The sequence below is a fragment of the Otolemur garnettii genome, unplaced genomic scaffold (assembly GCF_000181295.1).
Source record: "Otolemur garnettii isolate 467f Iridium unplaced genomic scaffold, OtoGar3 scaffold00071, whole genome shotgun sequence".
NCBI classification, from domain to species: Eukaryota; Metazoa; Chordata; class Mammalia; order Primates; family Galagidae; genus Otolemur; species Otolemur garnettii.
In genome coordinates this window covers 1,474,789-1,485,915 of record NW_003852466.1, presented here as the reverse complement: position 1 = coordinate 1,485,915, position 11,127 = coordinate 1,474,789, and the positions used below count along the sequence as shown (strand labels likewise).

The window sequence follows — 11,127 nt, the reverse complement described above, 5'->3', positions numbered from 1 at the left end:
ACTTCGCAATTACAAGAGATGCTTAATGTGACTTGTATTCCTCTTTTGTTATTGGTATATATCAGGTATTACAATTCTTTTTTTTTTTTTTTTTTGACAGAGCCTCAAGCTGTCCCCCTGGGTAGAGTGCCGTGGCATCACAGCTCACAGCAACCTCAAACCCTTGGGCTTTCTAACATAATTTTTTCCTTTCTCCAAATGTGTATACTTTTTTTTGACACTTCTGTACACACACACACATTCCAGTCCAAGTCTAGAGCCCGAGAACCAGGACAACCCCGGGTTCAAGCTACAACCAGAGCCGAAAGGCAGAAGACTGATGTCCCAGCTTAGAGACAGGCAGGCAGAAAGAGAGAATTCTCTTCCTCTACCTTTTTGTTCCATCCAGGCCTCCGATAGATTAGGTGAGGCCTGTGTCCACTGGGAAGGGCAATCTGTTTTGCCCAATCTTCTGATTCGTTAATCTCTCTTGGAAACACTGACATAGGCACATCCAGAGTAATGTTTAACTATCAGAGTGTCCATAAAGTTTGTGTGTAATTTAAAATAGTTGTCTATTTGTATCTTAGGGCCAATCAGATTGATGTACAAAATTAACTTTCACAGGAATTTTTAGCTCAGACCGTCGGAAGTCTAAGATATAATGTGTGGCTGAACAAGTTCATCAGAGACTCAGTTCCCCTCCATCTCTCCCTAAGGCCTTCAGCAGTAGGCTATCCTACAGGCTAGAGAGGCTGCCCTAAAGGCTTCCCTTTTAGGCTGATGGTGGGTGGTCTCTGATCTTAGATCATCCACGAACTCTCTCCCTTGGGGTCAGAAACTACAACTAGGTTAAGGTGACCAGATTTTAACATTGGTAAAGCGGCACACCATTGACAGGGGGCAAGGCGGGGGCGGGGTAGGGTGGGGCCTGACAACAATGCACTTTGATAAGCAGTTCTCGATAATCGCTTCTCAACAATTATTTGTTATTATTACAGTTTAACATTATAAAATTAACAAAAATAATATAAAACTCATATCCTGGTGAAATAGCCACATGGCAGCCAAAAACCGTATATTCCCTTACTGTTCTCCCACCCATTTGTGCATTCTTTCCAAAAATCGGGACTTTTTTAAAACACTGAGGGACCCGGGACAAATTGTTAAAAATTGGGACTGTCCCGCCAAAAACAGGACATCTGGTCATCTTAAAGTAGGTCAGTCTTCTAGCAAGAATCCAGAGATTCACCTTAATTGGCCCTCTTAGGTCACATGACCACTTAGGATCAAAGAATGGCAAATGAAATGCCACTTTCCTGGGATTTGGACCAGTGCTGTCTCTAGAACTGGAAGCAGAAGTTAGCTTTCCCCAAAGTGCATGGGTGAAGTAGGGAGGAAGTGGACAACCACGTGAACAGATGTGGGTGTGAGTGGGGGCAGGCATAGGACAGTAGTGAGAGGCAATTGTATTACTTGTGTTTTCTTAGTTTGGTGATGTGGGCCTGATCCTTTTCTGTTCCCTTTCATAGCCATTCAAGCTCTGGAGTTAATGTTGAGGTAAGTGGAGAAATAATACCTCACATGTTTTCAGGCAATTCTTGCAAACTAGATTTTTAAATGATTTTCCCCATGAAATTAATATTGTTTCTGAAGTTGTGATTCTTATGTCCTGTTGCAAAAAAAGGAATAGGAACTGTATATGCCCAAATTTGTATCAACTTCCCCTCCTTGGGTTATATACAATTGTCAGAGGGCATGTGTTATCTGTCACCTGCACGGTTCATCTTCCTGGCATGGGTAAAGATTAGTGTGATTGCTACAGTCACCCCTCATTTAAGATCTTTCCTCTCAGCTTGGCACCTGTGGCTCAAGTGGTTAAGGCGCCAGCCACATACACCTAAGGCGGTGTATGAATCCAGCCCGGACCCGCCAAACAACAATGACGCCTGCAACCAAAAAATAGCCGGGCGTTGTGGCAGGCGTCTGTGGTCCCAGCTACTTGGGAGGTGGAGGCAAGAGACTTGTTTGAGCCCAGGAGTTGGAGGTTGCTGTGAGCTGTGAAGCCATAGCACTCTACCCAGGGGGATAGCTTGAGGCTCTGTCTTAAAAAAAAAAAAAAAAAAGATCTTTCCTCTCCTTGTACTTCATAAATCCAAGCATGCTTTCACTGGGCACAATGCTCATCAGAGGTTAGGGTAAATTAGATTACAAAATAGGCAGGAATTTCTGAATAAAACAGTAATTATAAGATAAACATTGTATTCTTTAAAATACAGAAATGTCAACTTCATAATAAGTAAATGAAAATGACATGCCATTTTCTTTTTTTCTTTTTTTTTCTTTTTTTTGAGACAGAGTCTCACTATGTCGCCCTAGGTAAAATGCTGTGCCATTACAGCTCACAGCAACCTCAAACCCTTGGGCTTAAGTGATTCTTTTGCCTCAGCCTCCCAAGTAGCTGGGACTACAGGTGCCACCCATAACACCTGACTATTTTTTGGTTGTAGTTGTCATTGTTGTTTGGCAGACCTGGGCTGGGTACAAACCTACCAGCTCCAGTGTATATGGCTGGCACCCTAGCCACTGAGCTACAGGCACCAAGCCAATAGTTCTATTTTTAATTGTTAAAAAAACTAACAATAATCTAGTATCTACCAAGAGAACAATAGTTAAGTAAATTATTAATTATCTATTCAATAGACTATTATGTGGCCATTTAAAAATCTCATTTCTAGGCTTGGCACCTGTGGCTCAAGTGGCTAAAGTGCCAGCCACGTACACCCAAGGTGGTGGGTTCGAATCCAGCCTGGGCCCACCAAACAACAATGACAGCTGCAACCAAAAAATAGCCAAGCACTGTGGTGGGCACCTGTGGTCCCAACTACTTGGGAGGCGGAGGTAGGAGACTCACTTGAGCCCAGGAGTTGGAGGTTGCTGTGAGCTGAGATGCCACAGCACTCTACCCAGGAGAACAGCTTGAGGCTCCTGTCTCAAAACAAAGAATCTCATTTCTAGTTAATTACCTAGGAAGTGACTGCAATATATTTGTGAAAAGTTAGGAAATAATATATTTCACATTATCTCCATGTATTTTGAGTGTACTAAAAAAAATACAGGAAGTGTTCAGCTCAGCACCTGTAGCTCAGAGGCTAGGGCGCCAGCCACATACACCAGAGCTGGCAGGTTCGAATCCAGCCTGGGCCTGCCAAACAACAATGACAACTACAACCAAAAAACAGCCAGGCGTTGTGGTGGGGGCCTGTAGTCCCAGCTACTTGAGAGGCTGAGGCAAGAGAATTGCTTAAGCACAAGAGTTTGAAGTTGCTGTGAGCTGTGATGCTACAGCACTCTACCCAGCGCGATAGCTTGAGACTCTGTTTCAAAAAAAAAAAAAAGAAAAATACTGGAAGTGTTCATAGTAGTTATCTCTGACTGGAGAGATTCTGAGTGACTTTTGTTTTCTTCTTTATACTTCTGCATATTTTCTGAGGAATATAAGCAGTCTGTCCTTATCTGTGGTTTCACCTTCTGTAGTTTCAGTTACCCAATGTCAACTGCCAGTCAAAAATATCAAATGGAAAATTCTAGAAACAAACAATTCATAAGTTTTAAATTTTGGACAATTGTGAGTAGTGTGATGAAATCATACACTGTCCCTCCCCCTCAGGGTCAATGATCCCTTTGCCCCAGGTCTTTACACTGGAGACAACACTGCATTAGTGTGGACGCAACTCCATTTGTCACTTGATAGTTGGTTCAGTTATCAGATTGAAAAAAACGTAATATATGGAGATTTGGTGTTATCCAGGTTTCAGTCATTCACTGGAGGTCTTGCAACATTCCCCCCACAGATAAGGGGTGAAGGCTGTATTTAGTCACCCTTCAGTTATCCTTCCGTCAGCCCTCCCTGGGGGATTGGTTCTATTGATACTGAAATTTCTTCCTCAGTAGGTCCTTGATCTCGGGAATTCGAAGAATAAACCCATGGACCACAGGTCAGTGGTAAGACAGGGTTTTTTTTTTTGAGACAGAGTTTCATGTTGACCCCTGATAGAATGCCATGATGTCACAGCTTACAGCAACCTCTTGGGCTTAAGCGATTCTCTTGCCTCAGCCACCCAGTAGCTGGGACTACAGGCACCTACCACAACACCTGGGTATTTTTTTGTTATTGTTGTCATTGTTGTTTAGCAGGTCCAGGCCAGGTTCATTCAAAACCACCAGCCCTGGTACATGTGGCTGGCCCCCTAACCACTGATCTATGGGCACCAATGCATAAGACAGGATTTTTAACAGACAGAAAGGAAGACAAAAGCAGTTAAAAAAAAAGAAAGAAAGAAAGAAAAAGCACCAGAGCCTCTGGCAAGGGAGAAGACCCAAGTCAGAAATCTCTCACGTGGGCCCTTCGTCTAGGGGTATATATTTCTGGAGAATTACATTTAATCTAGGATTTGGTAGGTGGAAAAACATCTGAACACAGTCCTTCCCTTGGGGCAAGGTTATTAGGTCTTTGCAGTTTTTGTCTCAGTGAAGGGATTCGTGTGTGTCTTCCCTTCTCAAGGTGGAACCGCCCTCCCACCAAAAATGTCTCAGGCTGCTTTTGTTCCTCATCTTTTTTAGAACCCAGAGGGTGTGGCCTGGAAAAGGCAGCCTATTTGTGCCTGGAAATGGTCTGATTTCTGAGCTCACCTGGGCCTAAAGAGTGGGGGAATCCTTGTCCAGCCCTGAGAGGTGGAATCCTGTTTTACTAGGACCTCCCCTCAAGACCAAATCCCCAGGTGCTCAAGTCCCTCAGACTGGGTCTTCTGTGTCTGCAGCACTGCATCCACAGCTTCAGCCAGCAGTTATGAAGGGTGCCTGTATTGCTTCTGTGATTGGAAAACAAATAGTATTTATTACTCAATTTTCTCATGCAGAAATAGGGCTACAACATGTTTGGGAGGCACATTCTAAAAGATCTTCTATTTTTCTCCTATTTCTGGACTAGGAAAACACTAGATGTGTGTTTCATTACATTTTCCACTTCTCTTCCAGATGTCAAAAAAAAAAAAAAAAAAAACCCACTGTCAAGGAGCCACTCTTGGGCCACAGTCATTTCCCCAGCCCACCTTGCCTCCTAGCTCTCCAGTTTCTCTTTGCTATAGACTGGAAAATTCAGCTTGACTTCATTTCTTTCCTGACTCCCAGCATTCATGCTATCGCTTAGGGTTTGTTTTTCCTTAAGGTTGGCCACATCAGAAAACAGAGCTTTCATTCCTTCTATCCAAGCACACTCACACTTTTTTTCTTTTCCCAAGTGCTGATTCATTAGAGTCCTGTTCCTGGGATCATACTGCTAATGCCATTAGCACCCCGGACTGTCATTTGTTAAGTACTGCTCAAGCTACCTTATGCAGTTAACTCATTTAGTCCTCATAACAATTCTGAGATGCTGGTCTTATTATCCTCACTTTTTTTTTTTTTTTTTTTTGAGACAGAGCCTCAAGCTGTCCCCCTGGGTAGAGTGCCATGGCATAGCTCACAGCAACCTCCAACTCCTGGGCTCAAGTGAGTCTCCTGCCTCCGCCTCCCAAGTTGATTGGACCACAGGCACCTGCCACAATGCCTGGCTATTTTTTTTCGGTTGCAGCCATCATTGTTGCTTGGTGGGCCTAGGCTGGATTTGAACCCACCACCTCAGGTGTGTGTGGCTGGTGCCTTAGCCACTTGAGCCACAGGCGCCGAGCCTATCCTCACTTATAGATGAGGAAACTGTAGCACAAAATCACACATTTGACAAGTGGAAGAGTTAGGATTAAAATCTACGCAGTCTGGATTCAAAACCCAGTCACTTACCCACTTTATCATATTACCTCCTGAGAAAGAAAATAAACTTTTTTTTTCTTTTTTGAGACAGAGTCTCACTAAGTCACCCTCAGTAGAGTGCTGTAGCATCACAGCTCATAGCAACCTCAAACTCTTGGGCTTAAGAGATTCTCTTGCCTCAGCCTCCCAAATAGCTGGGACTACAGGTGCCCACCACAACACCTGGCTAGGTTTTTTTTGGTGGAGTTGTCATTGTTGTTTTAGCTGGTCCAGGCTGGGTTCAAACTCACCAGCCTCGGTGTATGTGGCCAGCACCCTACCCATTGAACTAAGGGCACCACCAAAAATAAACTTTTTACCTGAGGAATGGAGCCCCCTTTAAATTATCAAGCGCAGAGAAGGATTGGAATGACACAGCAGTCACGTCCCACCCTGCTATCCCCTGGAGCTAACTCATCATTTCCAAGCTGCTTATTATGTAGGCTCTAGACTGGCTGGTGCCACTAGTAGCTATAAATTACCCTAAGAATGCTATATGCAAGACCCCATAATTCATATCCTATAATTCAACAATGATAGCCAATGACTAATCAATGTCATTTTTGTAAAGCAATGAGAATTCCTGACAAACGACATTTACAATCCCTGTCCCGATTCACCCTTTTTCTTTTAAAGATCCCTCCTCTCCTGTGTCCTTCAGAGCACTGTTCACAGTAACCTGGAACTGCAGGTTCCCCAACTGCAGTCCTCAACCTTAGCACAGATAAACTCTCTGCCTATTTTAATTTTGCCTCGGTTTCTTAAAGAAAAGGAAAGAGCTGGTTGCATCAGTGGGAATTCTCTGCAGATGCAAATTTCTTTCCACAAAAGACAGCTTTGCTGCCTTTGCTTCTGTCTGTTGGACCTGTGGTGGCCAATTCAAAATATGTCCAAGAAATATATGCTGAGATAAAATATTCTGATTTCTTTTTTTTTTTTTTTGAGACAGAGTCTCACTCTGTCACCCTTGGTAGAGTGCTGTGGCATCACAGCTCACAGCAACCTCAAACTCTTGGGCTTAAGCAATTCTCTTGCCTCAGCCTCCCGAGTAGCTGGGACTACAGGCGCCTAGCATGACACCTGGCTATCTTTTGGTTGCAATTGTCATTGTTGTTTAGCAGGCCCGGGCCAGGCTCGAACCACCACCTCTGGTATGTGGCTGGTGCCCTATTCACTAAGCTATGGATGCCAAGCCCTGATTTCTTTCATAACGTAAAGATAACAATACACTTAGCATATTAGGACAATTAGACCCCATAGGTCAAGTGGAAAACGTGTAACTCTGAGAACTTTTAAACAGGCTATGACATAGTCGTTAGGCCTCAGTCCTATAAAAGAGTAATCCATTTATAGTGTTTCCTTGAGACTACTCCAGACCTTGCTGGACTCATCTCATTATTGCATTATTAGAGTCCACGACTGAGCTGAGGTGGGGCTCTCTGCTCCAGTGCACTCAACACTCACTGATAGAACTGGCTCTGGGGAATCATGGAATTCAAAGCCCTTTTCAAACTGTCCTTCGCTTTTTTGGGGGTTTCTGTTTTCATGGCTTCTTCTCCCAATCTACCACTTAGGATTTTAAGTCTACAACTGAGAATTCCATATATATAAATATATATTTATGCCGAGGTGTCACAGCTCACAGAAACCTTAATTTCTTGGGCTCAAGAGATACTCTGGCCTCAGCCTCCTGAGTAGCAGGTGCCTGACACTATGCCCGGCTAGTTTTTCTGTTTTTAGTAGAGACAGAGTCTCGCGCTTGCTCAGGCTGGTCTCAAACTCCTAAGCTCAAGTAATCTTCTCACCTTGGGCTCCCAGAGTGCTGGGATTACAGACATGAGCCACTGCACCTAGCCCTAATTCCTCATGTTGTTCCTCCATAAAGTCCAGTTTTAACATCTTCCCATTTCCCCTCTCTCCCGTCTATCCTCTTTCTTTCCTTCCCCACTCCATTCTCCTCCCTAGAACAGCAGTTCTCAGACTTTGGTGTTATATCAGAATCAGATGGCTTGTTCAAAATACAGATTACTGGACTTACCCACAGAGTTTCTGATTTTGTAGGTCTGAAGTAAGACCCAATAACTGAATTTTTAAATTAAATTTGTTTGTTTTTTGAGACAGAGTCTCACTTGTTGCCCTCAGTAGAGTGCTATGGCGTCACAGCTCACAGCAACCTCAAACTCTTGGGCTCAAGTGATTCTCTTGCCTCAGCCTCCCAAGTAGCTGAGATTACAGGTGCCTGCCATGATACCTGGCTATTTTTTTGGTTACAGTTGTCATTGTCGTTTAGCTGGCCTGGGCTGGGTTTGAACCCACCAGCCTTGGTATGTATGGCTGGTGCTGTAATCACAGTGCTATAGGTACCGAGCCTATAGGCAAAATAGGCTCAGTGCCCATTGCACAGTGGTTATGATACCAGCCATATGTGGGTTCGAACCTGGCCAGGGCTAGCTAAAAAACAATGACAACTGCAATAAGAAAATAGCTGGGGCTCGGCGCCTGTGGCTCAAGCGGCTAAGGTGCCAGCCACATAACCTAAGGTGGTGGGTTCGAATCCCCAGCCCGGGCCCGCCAAACAACAATGATGGCTGCAACCAAAAAAGTGGCCAGGCGTTGTGGTGAGCACCTGTAGTCCCAGCTACTTGGGAGGCTGAGGCAGGAGACTCGCTTGAGCCCAGGAGTTGGAGGTTGCTGTGAGCATGATGCCATGGCACTCTAGCCAGGTGGATAGCTTGAGGCTCCATCTCAAAAAAAAGAAAAAAAAGAAAATAGCTGGGTTGGGCGGCACCTGTGGCTCAAAGAAATAGGGTGCTGGCCCCATATACCAGAGGTGGCGGGTTCAAACACAGTCCCAGCCAAAAACTGCAAGAAAAAAAAAAAAAAGAAAAGAAAACAGCCAGGTATTGTGGCAGGCACCTGTGGTCCCAGCTACTTGGGAGGCTGAGGCAAGAGAGTCACTTAAGCCAAGAGTTGAAGGTTGCTGTGAGCTGTTAACACCATGGCACTGTACCAAAGTCAACACAGTAAGATCCTTTCTAAAAAAAAAAGAAAGAAAGAAAGAAAGAAAGAAAGAAAGCAAACATAGGCAAAATATTTGAAGAGAAATTTCCCAAAAGATGGATAAATGGGCAATAACCCATGAAAAAATGCTCAGTATCATTAGTCAAAGAAATGCTCATTTAACCCACAATGAGAAACTACATATGTATCCATCAAAAAGGCTAAACTTCAGTTGATAGAAAATAACAAATTCTTACACATTGTTGATAGAATGCAGTCTGATAATTTCTTATATAACTAAATGTTTAACTACCCTATGACCCAATAATTCCATGTCTATATACTGACCCCAAGTAAATAAAAACTTATGTTGACAAAAGGCCTTATATAGGTCTTTTCATAATAGCATCTTATTCATAATAGCCCCACACCTCAAACAGCCCATGCGGCCAGTAACAGGAAAATGGATAAGCACACTGTGGTACGTTCATACAAGGGAATACTACTCTGTGTCAAAAACATGCTATAGACACATGCAGCAACACAGATGAATCTCAAAAGCATTACGCCTAACAAAAAAAGCCAGAGACAAAAGACATTTGTATCCATTTATATAAATTCAAAAGTAGGTAAAAGCAGGCCAGGCACAGTGGCTCATGCCTGTAATCTCAGCCCCGAGGAGGCCAAGCTGGGTGGATTGCCTCACAGGTTTGAGACCAGCCTGAACCAGAGCTAGACCCGTCTCTAAAAATAGGTGGGTGTTGTAGCGGGTGCTTGTCATCTTAGCTACTCAGGAGGCTGAGGCAAGAGAATAGCTTAAGCCCGGGAGTTTGAGGTTGCTATGGGCTGTGATGCCACAGCCCTCTACCAGGGATGACAAAGTGAGACTTTGTCTTGTTAACCCCCAGATTCAATTCAAGCACCACTCTGAGAGTCCGTACATCGCTGCAAAGGCACAAGGAATTTTTATTTGTGCATCAAGCTCAGAGCCTGGGCCGCCCTTTTGAGAAAATGCGGGAACAGCCCTTACAGACTGCTCAAACAATGCCTTTATACCTTTCCCTCTTCCCTCCCCGAGACCGTCCCACCTAATTCCCTTATTGGTGGATAGACCATATCTCTCTTTTTTTTTTTTTTTTCAGCTTTCTATTAATTTATTGCAGTGAAACCAGGAACTATAAAATTCTCTCTTCTACAGCTGGACTTGGTTTAGATGATCCCAATTTTGTTGGCAATGTCCAAGGCATCGTTATCAGGAGCCAGTCGAACGTACGCCTTCTTCTCGCCATCAGGCCCGATCAGGGTGTTGACCTGGGCCACGTCAACGTCATAGAGCTTCTTCACTGCCTGTTTGATGCGTTGCTTGTTGGCTTTGATATCCACAAGGAACACCAGTGTGTTGCTCTCTTCTGTCTTCTTCAAGGTGGACTCAGTGGTCAGCGGTAACTTGATGACGGCATAGTGGTCAAGCTTATTTCTCCCAGGAGCGCTCTTTAGAGGATACTCGGGCTGCCTGCGGAGCTCCAGTGTCTTCGGAGGCTGGAAGGTGGGTGATAGATGGATCTTCTTGTTTTTGTGGCTGTGGCTGCCTTTTAGCGCTGCCTTCTTGGCCTTCGCTGCTTTACCGGCCTTCGCTGCCTTCCCTTTGGCTTGGGCAGGAGCTTCCTTCTTCTTCAGCGCCATCTTGTGAAAAGGGCGTCTGCCGTCTGCGACCATATCTCTCTTAAACCGACAGGTATAAGGTGGTCTTTTCAGGGTTGATTGGCTTAGGGAGAGTCTTCTTTGTCTCAGGTGAGCGAATGAGAAGAAAGGCTAAGGGGGCGAGCGGGGTGAGCGCAGAATAGAGTGATGAGAGCAAAAAGGGGCAGGGGTTGCAGGTGGGGCGAATATAGAGTGATGAATGTGAAAGGGGCAGGGGTCGCAGGTGGGTGATGAATGCAAAAGGGGTAGTCCTGGTGTGGCGGCTCATTGTCCTAAATAAACAGCAGGGAAAAAAAAGGAGGTAGTTTGACTTGCGACTTGAGTTAATTAGTTTGGCTCCCACAGTCTCAAAACAATAAAAATAAAAAACTAGGTAAAAACTAATATATAGGCTCCGCGCCTGTGGCTCAAGCAGCTAAGGCGCCAGCCACATACACCTGAGGTGGTGGGTTCGAATCCCCAGCCCGGCCCGCCAAACAACAATGATGGCTGCAACCAAAAAGTGGCCAGGCGTTGTGGCGGGCACCTGTAGTCCCAGCTACTTGGGAGGCTGAGGCGGGAGACTCGCTTGAGCCCAGGAGTTGGAGAGTTGGAGGTTGC

At 44.7% G+C, this 11,127-nt stretch overlaps 1 pseudogene; it reads right to left on the bottom strand.

Annotated features, from left to right (window-relative positions):
* Positions 1–9,975: 9,975 nt before the first annotated feature.
* Positions 9,976–10,517, bottom strand: LOC100948110 (annotated as a pseudogene).
* Between the last annotated feature and the right edge of the window lie 610 nt (positions 10,518–11,127).